The sequence below is a fragment of the Notolabrus celidotus genome, chromosome 5, assembly GCF_009762535.1.
Source record: "Notolabrus celidotus isolate fNotCel1 chromosome 5, fNotCel1.pri, whole genome shotgun sequence".
In the NCBI taxonomy this organism is placed as follows: domain Eukaryota; kingdom Metazoa; phylum Chordata; class Actinopteri; order Labriformes; family Labridae; genus Notolabrus; species Notolabrus celidotus.
Genome location: NC_048276.1, coordinates 27,526,030 through 27,547,098, shown reverse-complemented (window position 1 = coordinate 27,547,098; position 21,069 = coordinate 27,526,030). Strand labels below are relative to the sequence as shown.

At 42.1% G+C, this 21,069-nt stretch overlaps 1 long non-coding RNA gene across 1 annotated transcript; it reads right to left on the bottom strand.

Annotated features, from left to right (window-relative positions):
* Positions 1-19,225: 19,225 nt before the first annotated feature.
* On the bottom strand, positions 19,226-20,215 carry LOC117813235. The gene is made up of 2 exons (XR_004631368.1): positions 20,033-20,215; positions 19,226-19,375 (listed from the first exon to the last, which is right to left on the bottom strand). It is a non-coding gene; the product is annotated as an uncharacterized LOC117813235 (long non-coding RNA).
* Positions 20,216-21,069: the final 854 nt, after the last annotated feature.

The window sequence follows — 21,069 nt, the reverse complement described above, 5'->3', positions numbered from 1 at the left end:
GAACCGGCATGATCTGTATTCATCAGACGGCATCCACCACTCTTCACTGGGCACCCGCATTTTAGCTGCAAATATTCAATACTCCGTTCAATCGCTAACACCTGCTGCATGACTGTTTACCTTCCCCTCACACGCCCCCCCTCTTCTTCTCCGCCGCCACCCCAAACCACCTGTCTGCGCGAGAGCTCCCCCTACCCGCCCCCTGTGTCATTACCCCCATCCACAACAACAGTTCATCCTATTCACACCATCACTACAGAAAGGCTACCCTGTCCAAATACCGGTATTAAATCAGTAAACAAGCAAAACCTCATCTACATCCAGCCCAGTCACCCCTCACAGTGCCAGATCATTTATAACTTCACATCCCCTAACTCTATCCCATCCATTTGGACAACACGCCGTTCCACTCCCATTTCTGCACCTCATCCCCACATCAAAAAGCACGTCAACACAGCCAACCTCCGCTCTCTCCCTAAGTCCTCCCACCAAATCAGTTCACATCATCTGAAAGTCGCACTGTTCAACACCCGGTCATTAAATAACAAGAGTCTCATCATCAACAAATTCATCACTGACAATAAACTGGATATCCTCTGTCTCACTGAAACCTGGCAACAACCACTGAACTACTACACTCTGAACCAAACCACCCCCCCTGGATACTGTTATCTTGCCAAGCCACGCCCTGACAGCCATGGCGGTGGAATAGCTGCTGTCCTCCGCCAACAAACAAACACATCCCTCACCACTATCCTTTCTCCACCATCATTTGAACATCTGTCATTCAAACTCTCTGGTCCAAAACCCCTAACCATTGCAATAATCTACCGCCCTCCCAAACATAACCCATCTTTTCTCTCTGACATCTCTGAATTCCTCACCCAACTCTGCGCCGTCTCACCCTCCATCCTCCTCCTTGGAGACTTCAACCTACACATTGACTCCACCCACTGCAAAACCGCAAGAGAATTTCTGGACATTCTGCAATGTTTTAACTTCACCCAGCACGTCAACTTCCCCACCCATAACCATGGACACACTTTGGACCTGGTCTGTTCCACTGGCATCACCATCAATCCCATCTCCAGCTCCGACCTCAACATCTCTGACCACCTAGCCATCCTCATAGACCTAGCCACCCCCATCGCTAAACCCAAACAGAAGCGCACCATTACCTACCGCAACATCAAGTCCATCTGTCCCTCTTCCCTGTCCCTGAACTCCGCCAGATGAAATCAAAGAAACGCCAACTCGAACGCCTCGCCAGACGAACATCCCTCACCGTACACACCCTGGCACACAAGGACTTTCTCCACCACTACAATGACGCCCTCCATACCGCCCGGTCCACTTACAACTCCAACCTCATCCACTCCAGCTCTACCAACCCAAAGCACCTGTTCTCAACAATAAACAAGCTTCTCAAACCCATGGACAATCTCTCCAACTCATTCACAGCAGACAAATGCAACTCTTTCCTGTCATTCTTTCAAGAAAAAAACGAAAACATCCACACAGAACTGCTTACTTCTGCCCTCCCCACCCGTAGCCACACACCCATCAGCCCCCCCCTAACAACCCAGTCTCTCTCTCAGTTTTGCCTAATTTCCCCCTTGGATCTCAATAAATTACTCTCCGGCATGAAGACATCAACCTGCATCCTGGACCCCCTCCCCTCCTCACTGACCAAAGCTTGTCTCCCTGCCCTTCAACCCCTTATCCTCTCCATAATCAACTCCTCCCTATCCACTGGTTCTGTCCCTTCCGCCCTCAAACTCGCCTCTGTCACACCCATCCTCAAAAAACCAGGACTCGACCAGAACAGCCCCAACAATTACCGTCCCATTTCCAACCTCCCGTTCCTGTCAAAGATCCTCGAACGCACTGTCACCACCCAGCTCAAAGCCTATCTTCACTCCAATCAACTGTACGAACCATTTCAATCCGGATTCAGAACTCATCACAGCACAGAAACAGCCCTTCTCAAAATCACCAACGACCTCCTCCTCTCATCCGATAACAACTCCCTCAGCATCCTCCTCCTCCTGGACATTAGTGCAGCTTTCGACACCCTCAATCACTCCATCCTCCTCACCCGCCTTCAATCTTCCCTCGGTATCACTGGCACCACCCTCTCCTGGTTCAAATCCTACCTCTCTGACCGCCACCAGTTTATCAGCATCAACAACCTCAAGTCACGCACAGCCCCCCTCTCTCATGGTGTCCCCCAGGGTTTGGTACTTGGTCCCCTCCTCTTCATTTTACATGCTCCCCCTTGGTCACATCATACACAGCCATGGCCTCCATTTCCACTGTTATGCCGACGACATCCAGTTTTACATTTCAACCACATCTTTCCACTGCTTCCCACACCACCCTCACAAACTGCCTCACTGAAATAAACTCCTGGATGCAAACAAACTTTCTCAAACTCAATTGTAATAAATCCGAAATTCCTATCATAGGCCCAAAATCCCTCACTTCCACCTGCCCAGACTTCTCACTCACTATTGATAATTCCACTGTTTCAGCATCCACCCACATCCGTACCCTTGGTATAATTTTTGATCAGTCACTCAACTTTCAACAACACATAAACAATATTTCAAAAAATGCTTTCTTCCACCTCAAAAACATTGCCCGTCTCCGCCCTTCCCTTCCCTTCACTGCAGCTGAAACTCTCATCCATGCCTTCATCACCTCAAGACTCGATTATTGCAATAGCATCTTCTACGGTACACCCAACACCCTCCTCAACAAATTACAATACATACAAAACTCAGCTGCACGCCTCCTCACTCACTCCCGCTCCAGAGATCACATCACCCCAGTCCTCCAGAACCTCCATTGGCTTCCCATCCCCTCAAGAATTCAGTACAAGATCCTCCTCATCACCTACAAAGCCCTCCACAATCTAGCTCCCTCCTACCTCACCGACCTTCTGCAGCCATATAATCCCTCCCGCAACCTCCGCTCCACCAACGCCAACCTCCTCACCCCTCTCACCAAACCCAAGCACCGAACCTGGGGGGACAGGGCCTTCTCTGTCGCTGCCCCCACCCTCTGGAACTCTCTCCACCAACACCTCAGACTCTCTCCCTCACTCACCAAATTCAAATCCGGACTCAAAACACACCTTTTTACAAAGGCTTTTAAACTATAATTGATTTTTTTTTTCTTGTTTTGTTTTATTTTGCTGCCTTGCTCTTCTTTGCTTTTTTTTTGCACTGTTTTCCTTTGCTTTTCTATTGTATAATTTTATCTTACTTTCCTGTAAAGCGCTTGGAGAATCTTTTAAAGTGCTTTTATAAATAAAATGTATTATTATTATTATTATTATTATTATTATTATTATTATTATTATTATTATATCTCCATGCAGCTTCCCCAAACTCTGTGACTCTACCTTTTTTTAAGGGATCAGGAATAAACAGGAGCTCACTGTGAGGACAGAGAGTGAGCAGGATTATGTGGTGAGTTATGAAAACTTTGTCTGTCACTTGAATACTACTATTGGTTGTAGTAGGAAGTTAGCTCCACCCCCTTTAGCATAACCGGCTTCCCCATTCAATGTCCCCGAGCTCAACCTTGTTTGACACAAGTTGCTGTGGCGTGGGAGCCCCCCTCCCTCTTGCGAATATTTGCGTCTTGAGCACTCTGTACAAGCGATTTTGAGAGCGAGTCATTCCCGTGAATAGAGCGAGTGAACACAAAACATTCTCACGTCTGTATTTGCGTGATTAGCATGATCGTTCGCATTTGGTGTGAACACACCATTAGAGATAGGGTCTGGAGCTCAGACATCCGGGAGAGGCTCAAAGTAGAGCCGCTGCTCCTCCGGATCGAGAAGAGCCAGATGAGGTGGTTTGGGCATCTGGTCAGGATGCCTCCCGGGCGTCTCCCTGGGGAGGTGTTTTGGGTGAGTCCGTCTGGGAGGAGGCCACGGGGAAGACCCAGGACACCCTGGCGAGATTATATCTCTCAGCTGAGCTGGGAACGCCTCGGTATCCTCCCAGAAGAGCTGGTGGAAGTGGACGGGGAGAGGAATGTGTGGGCATCCCTGCTGAGTAGTGTTAATTTTGGCGGCTATTTTACATTTAGTCTCAGTCTTTAGATAAAAATGCCTGTAATTTTTAGTCACATATTAGTCTTTTCAGCCCTTTATAGTTTCAGTCTAGTTTTAATCGACAAAAACTCAAAACATTTTAGTCTAGTTTTAGTCGGCGGAAACTCAAAACATTTTAGTCTTTGATTTTTGCCCAAACATCTTCACTCCTTAAATAATTCTTGTAGTCGATCAGATATTGGTATCAGGGTGGTCCCAAGTGTTAAAATTGTCAACATTTCACTCGTAACACTTTTACTTGTGTAATATCTTAAGTTAAATAATTCAGCCTGGCCCTGCTAAAAAGTCAAAAGAAAACATTCTTGATGTGACCACTGTGACTGTATTTTGATTCCCTTGACTCACAGAAAAATGCCATGAAAGGGCTGTATTGCACATTTACGACGGTCCTTGAATGCACCTGCAGTGACAGGCACACTGGACAGTCAGTCAGTTCATGGCACTCTGAAATGCATCTGTATCTTTCAACAAGGAGTTGATCAGAACTTACTAAATGTGTCTGATGTAACACCAAACTGGATTAAATCAAACTGTAGACGCGGAGCTTTTTACGGTAATAGCAGCAAAAACTGCAAACGTCAAATATTAAACAGACGTCCCCCAGTTGTGTCTTTGTCACTAACGAATACCAGGGGTAAAAATCATCAATGAAGATGAGATAGATGCAATAATTCTGTTGGACTCAAGTCCAGGCTTGTCCAGAATGGAAGCGCTTGTTTCTGAATGTTAAAAACTGTTGGGAAAGTCCCAGTTCAGCTCGACAGCTGACTTGGTGTGTTCCTCTGTGCATTGAGGATGCTCCGACAGAATTCAACATGCAGAGACTCTATTGGGTGTTTGTCCCATGAATCAAACTGTAGTCCGGTGATTGGTCCCCAGAGCTCACTTCCATTTAAGGCTATTAGTAAAATGACATGATCAAAGATTTTATTCCAGATTCTGACGGGATGTGGATCTTAAGTTATTTGGTTTTTAGTGGGTTTTTTTTGTAACCCCGTCTATCTTTTTGAACATAAAATAATATAACCCATTCTACAGAACTATTTGCAAGCATAATGTCAAAAACAACTCAGTCTAAGAGAGCCGATGGCGAGTCCCCGACCACATGCAACAGCTCAATTCAGCTGCCCGTATCATTACCCGAACCCCCTCCATCCACTACGTCACTCCTGTCCTCCAACAGCTCCACTGGCTCCCTGTTCAGTTCTGTATTAATTTCAAAGTTCTCCTGTTAACATTCAAGACCATCCACAACCTTGTCCCCCCATATCTGTCCGACCTCCTCCATGTTCCCACTCCCTCCCACTCCCTCAGATCCTCTTCCTCCATACACCTGTCTGTCCCCTCCGCCCGTCTCACCACTATGGGGAGCCGAGCATTCAGCCGCTCTGCTCCCCATCTCTGGAACTCATTACCACCTCAACTCAGAAACACAGATTCTTTCCCCCATTTCAAAGCACAACTCAAAACACGTCTGTTTATAACCCGCCTACTCCGTCTGAATTGCACTTTCACTTTTTATTGTTTCTATCTTCTTACCACTCTGTCAGTCTATATTGTTTTTGTTTTGATTTTGATTTTGTTTCCTTTAATGTAAATTCATGTATATATATATATTTGTGCGGTGTCCTTGAGTGCAGAGAAAGGCCTTTAAATAAAATGTATTATTATTGTTACTATTATGTCTTGCTAACATCGCTAGACTGCTAGAGGAACACTGAGCTAGCATATCGGCTGACAACAAGAAAAACCTCACAGTTCTTGAGGAGCAACTGATTAAAAATCAGACCACGATAATGGAGCACTGTCAACGCATGACATCTCTGGAATCAGCTGCCAACATGCATGGCAGTTGGATTCAGGCACTGGAGGACCGGTGTGCGGCGCTAGCTGATAGCAACAGTAAGCTAATTGCTAAGACGGCGGATCTGGTGGGCTGGAGCCGCAGGAATAATATTCATATTGTTGGTCTTCCTGAATCAATCGAAGGCCCCCGGCCTACAAAGTTCTTTTCAAAGCTCCTGGTTGATTTGCTAGGAGACCAGGTCCTGCAATCTCCACCTGAACTAGACCGCACTCATAGACCGCTTGCTGCTAACCCCCAGCCGGGCTCCAGGCCGCGACCGGTTATCATTCGGCTCCATCATTATCAAACCAAAGACCTCATCATTCGAGAAGCCTCCAATACCAGGGTAAGGTGGTGCAGATACACATCACGCTCGAAAGCAGATCCAGGAGGAGGTTCACCACGGTCGAGGATGCTGCGGCCTCCGCGGCCGACTATTAGTCAGAGCAGACGGACGGCTAGCCTAGCCACCAGGCTAGGCTGGGCTAACATGGAGAAGCATCACTGCATCATTACAGACTTGTATATAAGGTGTTTTTTTGTACTCCTACTAATACATATGGACCCTCATGGATCACAGATAGTGAGTATTATTTGTATTGGTTTGTATTGTGTTGTTCGGCTGGGGTCAGGCTGTTGGCACTTTTAGTTATGTTACCAACTCGAGTGCCTTATGTTTCTCACTGTAGGTTTAACTAGAGACTGTTCGGGCTCTACAAAACACTGTGTTTTAACTGACCTGGTCCCTCTAGGTGGATTTATGCTTGCGATTCTGTTCCACATAGTTCAATATTAGTTGTTACTACATGTATACTCAGGGTTCTTAATTTATTATTATTATTTTTATTACTATTATTAATTAACTAATTTTTTAAAAGATTTGTATTTCTTATTTATTTTCTTATTTCTAATTATTTATTGAATTTGTTTCGATTATATACATATTACTTCATGTGTCTATGTGTATGTGTGTGTATCTCTATATATATGTACATAACTTTTTTTATGCATTTATTTACTTATCTATTATTATTTTATTATTTTTTTAATATTTTATCTATTCACTAATTTTTATATTTTATTTTTGCTTATTTGTCTATTCTATTTTATTTATTTCTACTCACTTATTACTGTTTATTATTTTCCTATTTTTGATCCTGCATTAATGCTGTCTGCATCTAGTTCCTGTTTACTTCTTACACTGAACATAGGGGTTTTAACAAGGGAATACGGGTGCTGAGACGTCTTGAGTAGGGAAGGAATCAAGGAAAGGAAGGTTTGTGCCATGGAGCATGGCAAGAAAGGTTTATATGGTTGGGGAGAAGTTAATGGTTTCGAAGCGTGTAGAATAGGGTTTAGCTTGGGCACGGGGGGATCTAACATGTTGGTTAAATTGTCTGGGTGGGAAGTCTTTTCGTCTGCACTACTATTAGGAGCCTTTACTTAATAGACTTGTATACACATTTTTGTCTTGTATCTGTATGTTGTACTTGTTGTGCTCTTTGCAGCTTGCACCCTGGACTCAGTCTGTTTTTTTCTCCGGAAACAGCATAAGCCTGTATGGCTAATGTGACTGGTATGGTGGCCAGTTGCGGACAGGCGGTGAGGATAATTTCGCTTAACACTGGTGGCCTTAATGTGGCGGTGAAACGAGCTAAGATCTTTTCACATATTAAGAGTCTTAATGCCGATGTAATGTTTATTCAAAAAACGCATTTACGAAATTAAGATCATCAATAACTGAGCAGACCATGGATTGGACAGATCCTCCACTCTAAATTTATCTTGAAAGCAAGGGGTGTAGCTATACTAAGGCAGAATGTTCATTTTACGTTAAATACTATCCTTTCAGATGTAAATGGCCAATATGTTATTGCCAGTAATGCCCTCTACCAAAAACCAGTGGTTTTGGCCTCTGTCTACGCTCCCAATTGGGATGTTCATGTTTTCATGAAGCTGTAGCTGTCTTCTATCCCAAACCTAAGTTCGCACTCACTGATTCTGGGAGAAGACATGAACTGTGTCCTGGACCCAGCGCTTGACAGATCAAGTCCAAGAGTCTCCACCTTTATGGACGAATATGGCTTCGTAGATCCATGGAGATTCTTGAACCCTGCCATAAGAAAGTACTCTTTTTTTTCTCTCACGTGCATTGTTCATTTTCACGTATTGACTATTTTATCATTAACAAAATACTCATTCCAGCTGTAAGCTCGATGCAGTACACACCAATAACAGTATCGGATCACTCCACAGTGATCTTAGACATTCACTTTGACCTCAGGCCTAGAGAGTTTAGACCTTGGCGTTTGGACCCCCTTTTACTATCTGATGCAGACTTTTGTAAACAAGTGTCTGAGTCAATCACATTCTTCTGTGAGACCAATAAAAATGAGGACGCCTCTGCTTCCTTACTTTGGGAAACACTTAAGACAGTTATAAGAGGTAAACATTTTTCCTACACTTCTCACACTAATAAACTATGTAGAACGCGCAAGAGGGAATTAGAAGAATCCGTTGCTAACTTGGACAACCAACTCTCATCTAACCCGTCATCGGATCTGTATAAGGACAGGATTAGGCTCCAAATGGAGCTTGACCTTCTGCTTACAGGGGACGCAGAGCAGCTCCTTTTGCGTTCTCTAGGGACCATGTATGAGCATGGAGACAAGTCTGGTCACCTCCTAGCTCAGCAACTGAAGGCTAGGAGGGCCACGAGCCAGATCACACAACTGCAGGATGAGTCAGGTTCCTTAAACTCTGACCCAGGTGAAATACATAATATATTCAAGTCATTTTACTCCAAGCTTTGCACTTCTGAATTCTCTGAGGACGAATCCCAGCTAACGCGTTTCTTTAATAACTTAGACATGCCTAAAATGTCCACCACGGACCATCAAAAGCTAGATGCCCCTTTAAATCTTGCTGAAATTAGGGAGGCAGTTCAGTCAATGCACAGTGGCAAGTCACCAGGGCCTGATGGGTACCCAGTTGAATTTTACAAAAATATCTTAGATCAGTTGGCCCCACTACTGCTTGAAATGTTCAACCATTCTAACTCTTGAGGTTAACTTCCACCCACTCTCAAGCAGGCTTGTATTTCTCTAATTTTTAAGATAGACAAAGACCCATTAAACTGTGCTTCGTACCGCCCAATTTCACTCCTATCTGTTGATGTTAAGATTCTTGCCAAGATATTTGCTCGTCGTTTAGAATCTGTTGTGCCCTCAATATTATCTGATGATCAGACTGGCATCATGAGGGAGAGGCATTCATTTACAAACATACAGAGGCTTCTGAGTGTCATCCACTCACCATCCTCCTTTAATGAGCCGGAAGTGGTTATATCTTTAGACGCTGAGAAGGCCTTCGCGGGGTTGGAGTGGGCCTTTCTCTTTCCTTGTCTACGTCACTTTGGTTTTAGAGATGGTCTGATCTCATGGATTCAATTGCTGTATTCCTCTCCCTATGCATCTGTATGTTCAAACACTCAGCACTCAAACCCCTTCCCTCTCTCGTGGCACCCTGTTGCCCCTCTTGTTTGCGATTGCAATCGAACCGCTATCTATAGCTTTGAAGAGGAACATTGGGTTTAAGGGTATACAGAGATGGGGCGTAGAACAGAAAGTCTATATATGCAGACGACTTGCTGTTGTATGTGCGCAATCCCATGTCTAGTATTGGCCATATTCTCTCTCTTTTAGACTCCTTTGGTCGCCTCTCTGGTTATAAGTTAAACATCCAGAAAAGTAAGTGCTTTCCCGTTAATCAATTAGCTTATGACTTACCAGCATCCTCACTTCCCTTTAGATTTTCTAGCACAGGGTTTAAATATCTGGGTATAATTGTCACTAAATCCATTAAATCACTACGAGAGCAAAACCTTACAGCTCTGACATCACTGGTAAAATCCGATCTACAGAGTTGGGCAACCTACCACTTTCATTAGCTGGAAGAGTACAAACTGTAAAAATGAACATCTTGCCTAGATACTTGTATATTTTTCCATGTCTCCCCCTTTTCCTACCCAGGTCTTTCTTTAATAATACCGATAGTATTATATCTTTATTTATTTGGGTGGGTAAACATGCAAGAATTGGCAAATCACTGCTCCAGAGGAATAGAACAGACGGTGGGCTTGGCTTACCTAGCCTTCTTGCTTACTACTGGGCCACCAATGCGCACAAAGTTATGCTCTGGTGCACTTCTCCTCAGGGCAAATGGTATCAAGTTGAAGCTGATTCATGCTCCTCATCTTTGCTGCAAGCCCTGACATGCAGCCCTCTACCTCTAACCCCCTCCCAGTTCTCGTCCAATCCTGTTGCTACTGTCACCCTGAAAATTTGGGCCCAGATTAGACACCATTATGGCTGACTCACACTACCCCAAATGACCCCCATTTGTAGTAACCACTTATTCTTACCTGCCAGAACTGACTTGTAGGAGGATCCTTTTTCTTTGGAAGGCCCCTTTACCTCCCTCATTCAAATCTTGGCTGCAGGACGTCACAACTCTTCTCAAATTAAATTCTCACTGAGAGGCTCTTTTGATAAGTTTTATTCAACCTGGAGACCCCTGATTGATTATGTTGATAGGCTTCCTGCGACGTCGTTCTCCGGGGAGGGGCTACATAGTGTGCCCACTCTTCTGCCTGCCCGCCACGCGGCCTCATTGGGATTCTTTGTGCCAGCAAATGAAAAACCTGGGTGTGGATGCAGGGTTGCTGCTGGTACCTGGATCTTGCTGTCTTTTGGTTGAGCCCCCAGAGTGTTTGCAATGCTTTACAGTACTTTGTCTAACCCTTATTCTCGCTTTTACTTATTACAATTTTATTTTTATCTTTTTTTGCTGTACGGGTACATGCACACATCTGTGGCAATGCCTATGCGTAGGCATGGCTGGGTTTATGTATATATGCAAGCTGATGGGTGAGTGTAGATATGTGTATGGGTCCGTGAATGTAAGTACAAATATACTTTTTCTTTTCAACATTAGGTACACTGTGGTGTTTGTATTTCATATGAATACTCATGTGAAGGTGTCTATGTACAGTATATTATGTAAGTATACAGTTCTCTTAAAGGTGACATATCATGCAAAATCGACTTTTTAATGGTTCTCTACCTGAAATATGTTTGCCTGGCATGTCTACAAACCCCCCGAGAATGAAAAAAATCCATTCTGCCCCTGTTCTGATTTCTCCACCTTTCTGTAAATGTGTGTGAAACGAGCCGTTTCAGACTTCCGTGCTTTTGTTACGTCACAACAATATCCGGTCTGTCACAGAGTCAGAGCTCGGAGCTTGTTCAGCCCATACACTGTTTAAAATACAACTCAATCCCTCCTCCGTTTTTAATTCCCTGCACACATGTGTGGTAACAAGGAGCTTAGGAGGGAGGCACGCTAGTTGTAGGCTGTCTTAAAGCTGGGGTTGGCAGTCTCGGAAAACTAGCATGAATTTGAATGTAGCATTTCCTCATGACTCCGTCTAACCCCTCCCCTCCTCCCTCAGAGCTCCTCCGAAACGACGCCCTCCCCGCTCACATGCACGAGCGCCACTGACTTGCGACCATATGATCGTGACTGATTCACAACCGGTCCTCACCAAAACATTATCATAGTGAAAGTTAAAAACACAAATAAATATGGCTATTGTTAGTACTTACAACTGTCATTCTAGCATTATCCAGTTGTACCAGTGATACGATATCAGGAGAAAAGTTATAACACATATAATACTGTAACAGCTCTACTGTTTGTTAAACGTGTTCAGTGTAGATGTTCTTAATTCCTACAGTGTTGACGGTTAGTGAAGGCCTCAGGAGAGGTGTAGGGTGTGTGAGCTGGAGAGAGGAGAGACAAGAGAAGTTCTTCATTCATTCAAACAGTGACCGGTTATTAAAACTAAACGTGTTCACGAATCGGCTCGTCATTACTACAGCGTCCGGACGGACGCTATGATACATATACATTTTCTGTAGGACTTAGTAAATGTCATTAATTCTTCTGCTTGTCAGAGCCCCCGTGGTGAGAGCTTTTTAGACTCTGATCCGGACTACAGTCCTGAGCAAAGCACCTCATCGGGTCAGAGGGGACAGGCCTGAGGTTGAGCGAGAGGGGCAGTAAATAAAGTCAGGGGAAGCAGAGACAGGAGACAGGGACTCAGAGTGCACGTCGGGGAATGTACGCGCAGGAGGCGGGCAGAACGGCAGGACGGGATTTGAATGGTTTAAAATTCTGGGACCCAAAAAAGGCTGATTGGTTGGTGTTTTCCCAGGTTTACTCCGGCTGTAGATAGCAGCTTTTCTTCGCTCTTTTTTAAGAACACATTATGTATTGATTGCCATCAGGACATAAAGATCATTTTAACCAGTATAACAAAAAGTGTATCTAAATCTGATTACCAACCCCAGCTTTAATAAACACAAAGGTTGGTTTTACTCCCCACGTCTGCAGATTTGAAGATTTAGTGGATGATTTTTATTTGTCATGGAAAAGTGCTAGCGCTAGTTAGCATAGCTACATAGCTACATGTTCGTAACTACATAGCTACATGTTTGTAGCTACATAGCTACATGTCGTAGCTGTAGCTGTAGCTGTGTACCAAGACACACGACTACATACTAACAAATAAAACAACAAGAAACACTAAATCTGTGACCAATCCTTCAGAAAGGTACTGCTGCCTTTCTGGCAGAGGTCGGTTTTAGGGCACATCCACTTCCTGAGGGGGCGTGGTCAGAGGGAAAACAGACTGTTCTGAGGAGGGCTGAAGAAGAGGGCTTTTCAGGCATGCCAAAATCTGATTTCAAAGTGTTTTTTTGAGCATAAACTTTAAAGACATGTTTTGGGGACCTCTTAGACCAATATATATTGATGAAAAAAGCATGATATGTCACCTTAAATGTCTAAATTATGAAAGCAGAGGACTTAGTTGGGTTTTGGGATTGGGGAAGGGGAGGGAGGGGAGAAAATTTTATATTTTTTGACTGTACCTTTGTAATGTACTGCTTTTTTCTGAAAAAAAAAGTTGAAAAAAAACAAAACACTTCACATCTGAAGACCTGAAAACTTGAATACTCTCTCTTTACTTAACTATTTACTGTTTAAACATCATGCAGGATCTGCCTCAAGGCTTTCAGAGCCCCCTTCCCTGCATTTGTTGTACAAAGAATCCTGAATTTTGCTGCTAACCATTAGTTAAGGATTATCTTTTTTTAGATACAACACACCCTTCATCCCCTACAGCTAAACACAGCCCCTAAACTGTGCCTTTTCCAAACATTTAGATGTGCTTTACTACACGTGCACTTTAAAATGAACTGACTTACACAACTTACACTACTCCAATCATGTTTGTTTTTTAATATGTATGGACTGTAGCACTGCTGTAACATGTCATTGTACATTGACTAGATTGTATTTAGAATAAGTAACCCCTCCATCCACAACCCATCTAAAACCCACATCTGAACAAGCATATACCACACAGCCTTGGTGGCCTTATTTGAGTTTTCTCTCCATAACCTCTCCATAAGTTTTATACTTATAATATTCTGTTGTCCCTTTTACTTAAAGCTATGAGTCTCTTAATAGCAAAGGGTTATGCGTAATATTGTCATGCGGTCACCATCAAGCAGACTTTGGGTCAATGAGGAAAAACAACAAACATTCGACTATTCGTCGACTATGGGCATAATCTGATGAATTAGATTCGACTAAGCAAATCCTTAGTCGGGCTCACCCCTAGTGTTTATAATGACATCCATGATCTTAGAATGGAGAATAGAAACTGTTAAATCTTTTTAAATGATTGTTACATGTCATTTTTAACACTGTAACTTTATCTGTATTAAACTGTAACTTTATCTGTTTTATCAGAATGAAACTGTAACTTTATCTGTTTTATCTGAATGAAACTGTAACTTTATCTGTTTTATCTGAATGAAACTGTAACTTTATCTGAATGAAACTGTAACTTTATCTGTATTAAACTGTAACTTTATCTGTTTTAGCTGAATGAAACTGTAACTTTATCTGAATGAAACTGTAACTTTATGTTTTATCTGAATGAAATTGTAACTTTATCTGAATGAAACTGTAACTTTATGTTTTATCTGAATGAAATTGTAACTTTATCTGAATGAAACTGTAACTTTATCTGTTTTAGCTGAATGAAACTTTAACTTTATCTGTATTAAACTGTAACTTTATCTAAATGAAACTGTAACTTTATTTAAATGAAACTGTAACTTTATCTGTATTAAACTGTAACTTTATCTGAATGAAACTGTAACTTTATCTGTATTAAACTGTAACTTTATCTGAATGAAACTAAATTTATCTGTATTAAACTGTCACTTTATCTGAATGAAACTAAATTTATCTGTATTAAACTGTCACTTTATCTGAATGAAACTAAATTTATCTGTATTAAACTGTCACTTTATCTGAATGAAACTGTAACTTTATCTGTATTAAACTGTAACTTTATCTGAATGAAACTGTAACTTTATCTGAATGAAACTGTAACTTTATCTGTTTTAAACTGTAACTTTATCTGTATTAAACTGTAACTTTATCTGTATTAAACTGTCACTTTATCTGAATGAAACTGTAACTTTATCTGTATTAAACTGTAACTTTATCTGTATTAAACTGTCACTTTATCTGAATGAAACTGTAACTTTATCCGTATTAAACTGTAACTTTATCTGTTTTAAACTGTAACTTTATCTGTGTTAAACTGTAACTTTATCTGTTTTAAACTGTAACTTTATCTGTGTTAAACTGTAACTTTATCTGTTTTAAACTGTAACTTTATCTGTGTTAAACTGTAACTTTATCCGTATTAAACTGTAACTTTATCTGTTTTAAACTATAACTTTATCTGAATGAAACTGTAACTTTATCTGTATTAAACTATAACTTTTTCTGTACGAAACTTTAACTTTCTCTGAATTAAACTGTAACTTCTTTTTGTGAAACTAACTTTCTCTGTATGAAACCAACTTAATCTGTTTGAAACGTCCTGTTTGTTAGCTTCCCCCAGGGCAATGAGATGATTCTTGACTTACTAGGTTCAATCTTCACACTAGCCCATTTAAGAAATGTATTTAAACTTTCTTACAGCCTTTTGGGACATGGCACTGATGTGGTTACCAGTGTCATGTCGTCCATGTTGGCGAGAGACGTAGCCCATCCTGCTGAGGCTCCCTCCCCACTACAATGAATACACTCTCTTTACTTAACTATTTACTGTTTGAACAACATGCAGGATCTGCCCCAAGGCTTTCAGAGCCCCCTTCCCTTCATTTGTTGAACAGAGGATCCTCCAACCATTAGTTAAGGATTATCTTATTTTAAATACAACACACCCTTCATCCCTCACAGCAAAACACAGCCCTCAAACTCTGCCTTTTCCCAAACATTTAGATATGTGCTTTACTACAGGTGCACTTCAACATGAACTGACTTACACTACTTCAATCATGTTCGTTTTTTAGGTAACACTTTAATTGGATAGTCTGTCTAAAACACTCTGAAAGCTATCAATAGATATTCAGTTAAATGTCAACAGTGTCAACGTTGACATTCAACTAAACTTTTTCAACAGACAAGTAACATGCATTCAACTAACAGCCTGTAGACTATTAGTTCATTTCAAGACAGGTTATTAACCATCATGCCTGCTGTATCATCCAGCCGCTAAAGGGTCATCAAATAAATGACCTGTCAACTCTGTTGATAATCATAGACAAGCAACTAATGTGTAGTTGACCATCTGTTGAATGTCAACACATCTATCCATGGCTATCAACAGACTATCAATATAAGCATTTGTTGGCATTATTGACTTGTTTACTGTTTAGTTCAAGTCATTATCTAATACCATGCTCTCTTAAAAGCTTTGTCACCCTGAGGCCTCCTTGGATTAGCTTGAGGACATGCTAATAACGCCTCACAACATCTGCGTTGATGGACACTGAAAAACCAACAACATAACAAAGAAACAAAGAAACAATAAAACTCTGATTTGAATAAAGGTTGTTGATCTTCAAGGAGTGTCATGGTGTGTCAGTTACAGGGTACGGGTCCAGTCAGGCATGCACAACTTCGCATCCATTCTTCAAGTCAGGTAAAATGTGAATATTGAGATAGGAAAGGAGCTATTTGTTGAATTTTGAAAAAAGGAAAGTAAGAAAGAAAGACGGAAAGGAAGACAGAATGTATATGCAATAGTACATTCGCTGGCATTCTGCACTACAGTGAAGTGCACCGGATGAAAGATGTCTTGTTGATGTTGAAAGTAGAGGGAGTGAACAATTGATTTATTGCAAGTAATGATGACTTTTTTCTAAATTAAACAATGTTTTTGATGCTTACCATCATGACAATAGACTGTTTATAGAATTTATGTACAGTCTATGATGGCAAAAGTTCTCCTCAGCTCCTAACTTGGATAACCATTTAACAGTTCACAGACGTGGAAGTCACAGAACGTGGTTGTCCTTTTGTTGGGAGTATCTTATTGAGACCGTCATAGTCTGTTTATCTTTTCATCAAGAAAAGTTTTGTTGCGTGTGGGATTTCGTGTCGTGGCAGACCTTTACTCACTTTCTCTGCGAAACAAGCTAACATGTCGAGGTGCGCTAGTGTCGGCGGGTAGCTAGCTAGCTCTCCTCCTTATGGCCACAGCTGCTCAGGGGGACGCAGATGGCAGCAAGGGATGTCGTGTCTCGCCCTTGTCTTGCTGCATGCGGGTTCACCATCTCAAAGAGAGACCCCCATTCCCTCTGCATTGCTGTATGGGTCTCAAGCTTATCCAGGCTTTGCTAGTGGATGCCGCTAAATGTGAGCACTGCCGCGGTCTGCCGGCCAGGATCTACTCCCCCATAGACTCCCCCTACTACCCGTCACGGGCTAGGGGGTTATTTGGGGAGGCGGTCACTTCTATGCAGAAAGCTAGCGACCTGCGGAAGAAGCAAGAGGAGGCTTTTGACCTCTTTCTCCCGTGCAAGGCCACACCCTGACAACCACCACCATCCTGCCCAGGCTTTGAAGCCATGGCAGCAGGAGGACGCAGCATGAGTGCGAGAAACCCCAAGTTTCAGGGATCTGACCAGCCAGCAGCTCACCAGCGAGGCTCTCAGGGGCAAAAGGTTTTTCGTCGCTGCCGCACCAGGTGCGCCCCAGTCCAGCCCTCCAGACGGAAAGAAGAGGCACTCAACATAGGTGCTATGGATTATGGCATCAGAGGCTCAGCAGACAGCAGTCACGGAGATCCCTGTAATGAACCTCTCTAGGGCATGTTTGCCGTCTCCTCCCTCACCCAAGAGGCGAAGAGGGGATTGTCAACCAGGCTCCAGTCAGCACTGGACAACGTCACTGTTTGTTCCCGTTCACAGGTGTGTAGAGGCAGAAGTTCCCCCTCATGCCTCCCAGTTCATCTGCCCCCCCTCAAGGACCAATGGGGTCTGTTCAGAGAGAAGAGGCAGTGTGTTGTTCAGAGGTCGCACCAAGCAGCACTTTTCTAAGATTTTCATTAAAATCTCCGCTGTCGCAGCCAGGTTTAACACCAAGGGCGCAGCAGGTGACACAGAAAATAGAAAATCTGAATGTGTGGGACAGGTACTTTGTAATCCTAAAGAAGGGAGGCACTTTACGTCCCATTCTGAACTTACGTCGCCTCAATTCTCACCTTCGAAAGTACAAATTGAAAATGCTCACACACAAGTTCCTGTTCCGCTCTATTCAACCGGGGGACTGTTTAACGTCAATCAATCTGCAGGATGCTTATTTTCATATAAGCATATATCCAGCACACAGAAGATTTCTGAGGTTCGTTTTGTAGCATACAAATATCAGACACTGCCTTTCAGGCTGTTACTCGCCACGAGGGTATTCAGCAAGTGTGTGGAGGCGGCTCTGAATCCTGTACGAGCCACAGGTCTCTGTGGTACCTGTTTAACACACACCTGCACATGAAGAGAATCTGCTCTCTGTTTATTCTGTCCTGAAACATCACGGATCGATTCACTTTTAAAATGCCTCATTATTAAATTATTTATTACTTTAAGGGCAAATATAAATCATGCACCTCTTTTCAAACCCCGTGCTCATTAATGATCAGCCTCATATGAAACTTTATTCACCTGACAGGAAATATAACGAGTGTTTTTACTAACAGACAAACTTTACTGTCAGACGTTTATTCTCTTCATGAAGAAAACGAGAACCAACGGGGAAACTAACAGGAGAAATAACTGATCTTTAATATATATTCTATCTATGATATTAGACTCTATTACTCTATTTCGTTAGACAGAGAATCTGACAAAAACAATCAGATATAACATAATCCATCCTCTGTTATATTGAATTTATGATTTTGCGTTCAGTGTTTTGTGTTTAAAACTCACATCAAACACTTTTTAATGTCAGCTCATCACACACAGACTGTTTAGAAACCGACGTGTATTGAAGGTCTGTCTCAGGGCAACCTTAGTGACTGTTTTAAGGTTTGTTTCAGGGCACCCTTAGAGACCGTTTTAAACTCTGGGGTAACAGTGTGTAGAATCCCTCCTAAATGTTCACGTGAACCCGGAAATGGTGTGCATTTCCGGGCATTTCTGGGTTCAATTATAAATTCTGATTTATAAAACCGTTCGCAGGCACATCTGTGCGCATTTTCCCTTTATAAATCATAATCTACCCAGAAATTTGCGTACGTGGATCAAGATCAACGTCCTCCCTTAACACGCCCACATTCAACCATAGATGGTCAATGCAAAGTGCCTCATGAATATCTGTGCATATATATAAGCTGACTGATTACATGGGTTTTATACTCAAAAATGGCAATTGAGAAAAAAACAAAGATACATTTTTTCTTATCGGAAATCAAGGCTGTGGTAGGCGAGATAGAGGCCAGGAAAAAGATCTTGTTTGGATGTCATGGCATTGGGGTGACAAATAAAAAAAAGTGCAGGGAGTGGCATCAAGTTGCTGAAGCAATCAGAGAGGACGGTGCCTGCATTAAAAATGAAATGGTTGGATTTAAAGGTCAAGGCTAAGAGGAGGATCGCTATCCACCGCCAGAGTGTGATAGCAACAAGAGGGGTAAGGGCACCCCTCAAGCTCATACCGCTGGAGGCCAGAATGGCCTCAATCTTTGGTGTTGCCAGTGTCTGTTGCATAGTGTTGGAGAGGGAGGGAGGGAGACACAGACATGACACAGGCTACCGACGAACTTGTTAAGTCACTTTATTTTTATAACTGAACAATGACACTTTTTAAAGTATAGTGAGCTCATGCGTTGTTTCTTTCCATTCTTCCATGCTGGCACAAGTAAGCCCCGTGCACATGACGTGTCTGGAAGTGTGCTCACCAACGGCGTTCTGCAATCACAAAGGGATACAATTAGTCAAAATAACCGCCGTTGACCAAAGTGCTGTACAAGTTTAAAAACACAATCAATAAAAACATATATTTAAAAGAAAAAAAATCATACTTAGTGCCATTAATACTGTCTCTGAAGAGCTTCTCTAAATGAGAGCTGTAATGAGCAACATTGTCACTGTTAAGTGTGAAATATCCTCAACATTAAAAGATCTTGTTTAAAAGTGAGACTTAGACTTCTATTTTGTTGTTATTTAAGGAAGAATTTCTTTTAAGTTTTGCTTTAATCTATTTTGTTATTAAACCCCTTTCAATTTGCTTACACCTGGTTCCTTTCTTCTTTTCCCCGGCATTAATTTATTTCATATAATAATAATAACAATAATAATAGTAATAATAATAATAATAATAATAATAATAATAATAATAATAATTATAATAATAATAATAATAATAACTTAATTTATAGAGCGCTTTCAGTCAAAGTGCTTTACAAAGCTCAAAAACAAATAACAAACATAAGACACAGGACAGCATAAGAAACATCAGATGGGTCTTCAGCTTTGCTTTAAATACGTCAACCGAACATGCTAATCTAGTGCCAACAGCGAGACTGTTCCATAGAGTCGGTGCGCGGAATGAAAAGGCCCGCTCACCAATAGTATTTTTTCTGACTTCAGGGACACTTAAAAGGCCAGTCCCCTTCGTGTTACTCCCCTTCATCCCCTGGCCATCTTTGGGGTCATAACACCTTCAAGACAATTTAAGAGCAATTAAACATGAAACTTAAATAGTTTTACTTACCAAGAAGCCAGCCATCATGCACAATGCCTGCATGTAGTCTCCTGCCTACACTACTGTTTGTCAGGATGAATGAGTCATTTTTGAGCCAGGCCATCTTGCCACTATATTTGTAAACACCATGTTTGGGTCACATATTACTTGCATGTTAATTGAATGAACATGCTTTCAATTTATGTTAACGTATTCATTTTCATATGGAGCCCGTATAGCAATATGTGTGCAGTCAATTGCACCGGTTACATTTGGGAAACCGGACATTTCTTTAAATTATCTTTTAATGTTGGCCTATTCTTCCACAGTGTAAGGAAATCTGATGTAGCGACTACTTAAATTAATGATGCCAGTCAGGACGGGAGGCATCATTGCACTAAGGGACGGCTGGGATATCCCTGACCTAGGGATATAATATAGTATTATTTGCAATAGATGTTTTAAGGTAGTAAACGATACTTAGGTGAATAATATCAAACACATACCTGTCAGCTAATTCCCGCTGATGTGAGCCGGTTGCCAAAAACCCCAGAGTGGTTAACACCTGTATAGGTACAGGGATGGCATGGTTTCTTCAGGTTTTCCTCTCCAACTCAGGGCCTAATTCAGCACACAGATCCAGGAGCACAGCGCTTGGAAATCTGAATCGGCTTATTAGACAGTCATCATCTTGGGCCAAAAACTCTAAGTGGTCTCTAAACACACGGTCTCTGCAAATTCTTCTGTTGGCGAAGTCCTCCAGCAGTGCGAGTGCATCCATCATGCAGCTTTACGCATGAGTGTCAATGCAGCTTTTATATGCCACCACAAGTCAGACTGATTGTTCCACACCTTGCCAAAATGATTGCAACTATTACTTTTGGACAACTGTTCCCAACTCTGAGATCTCATTGGTTGT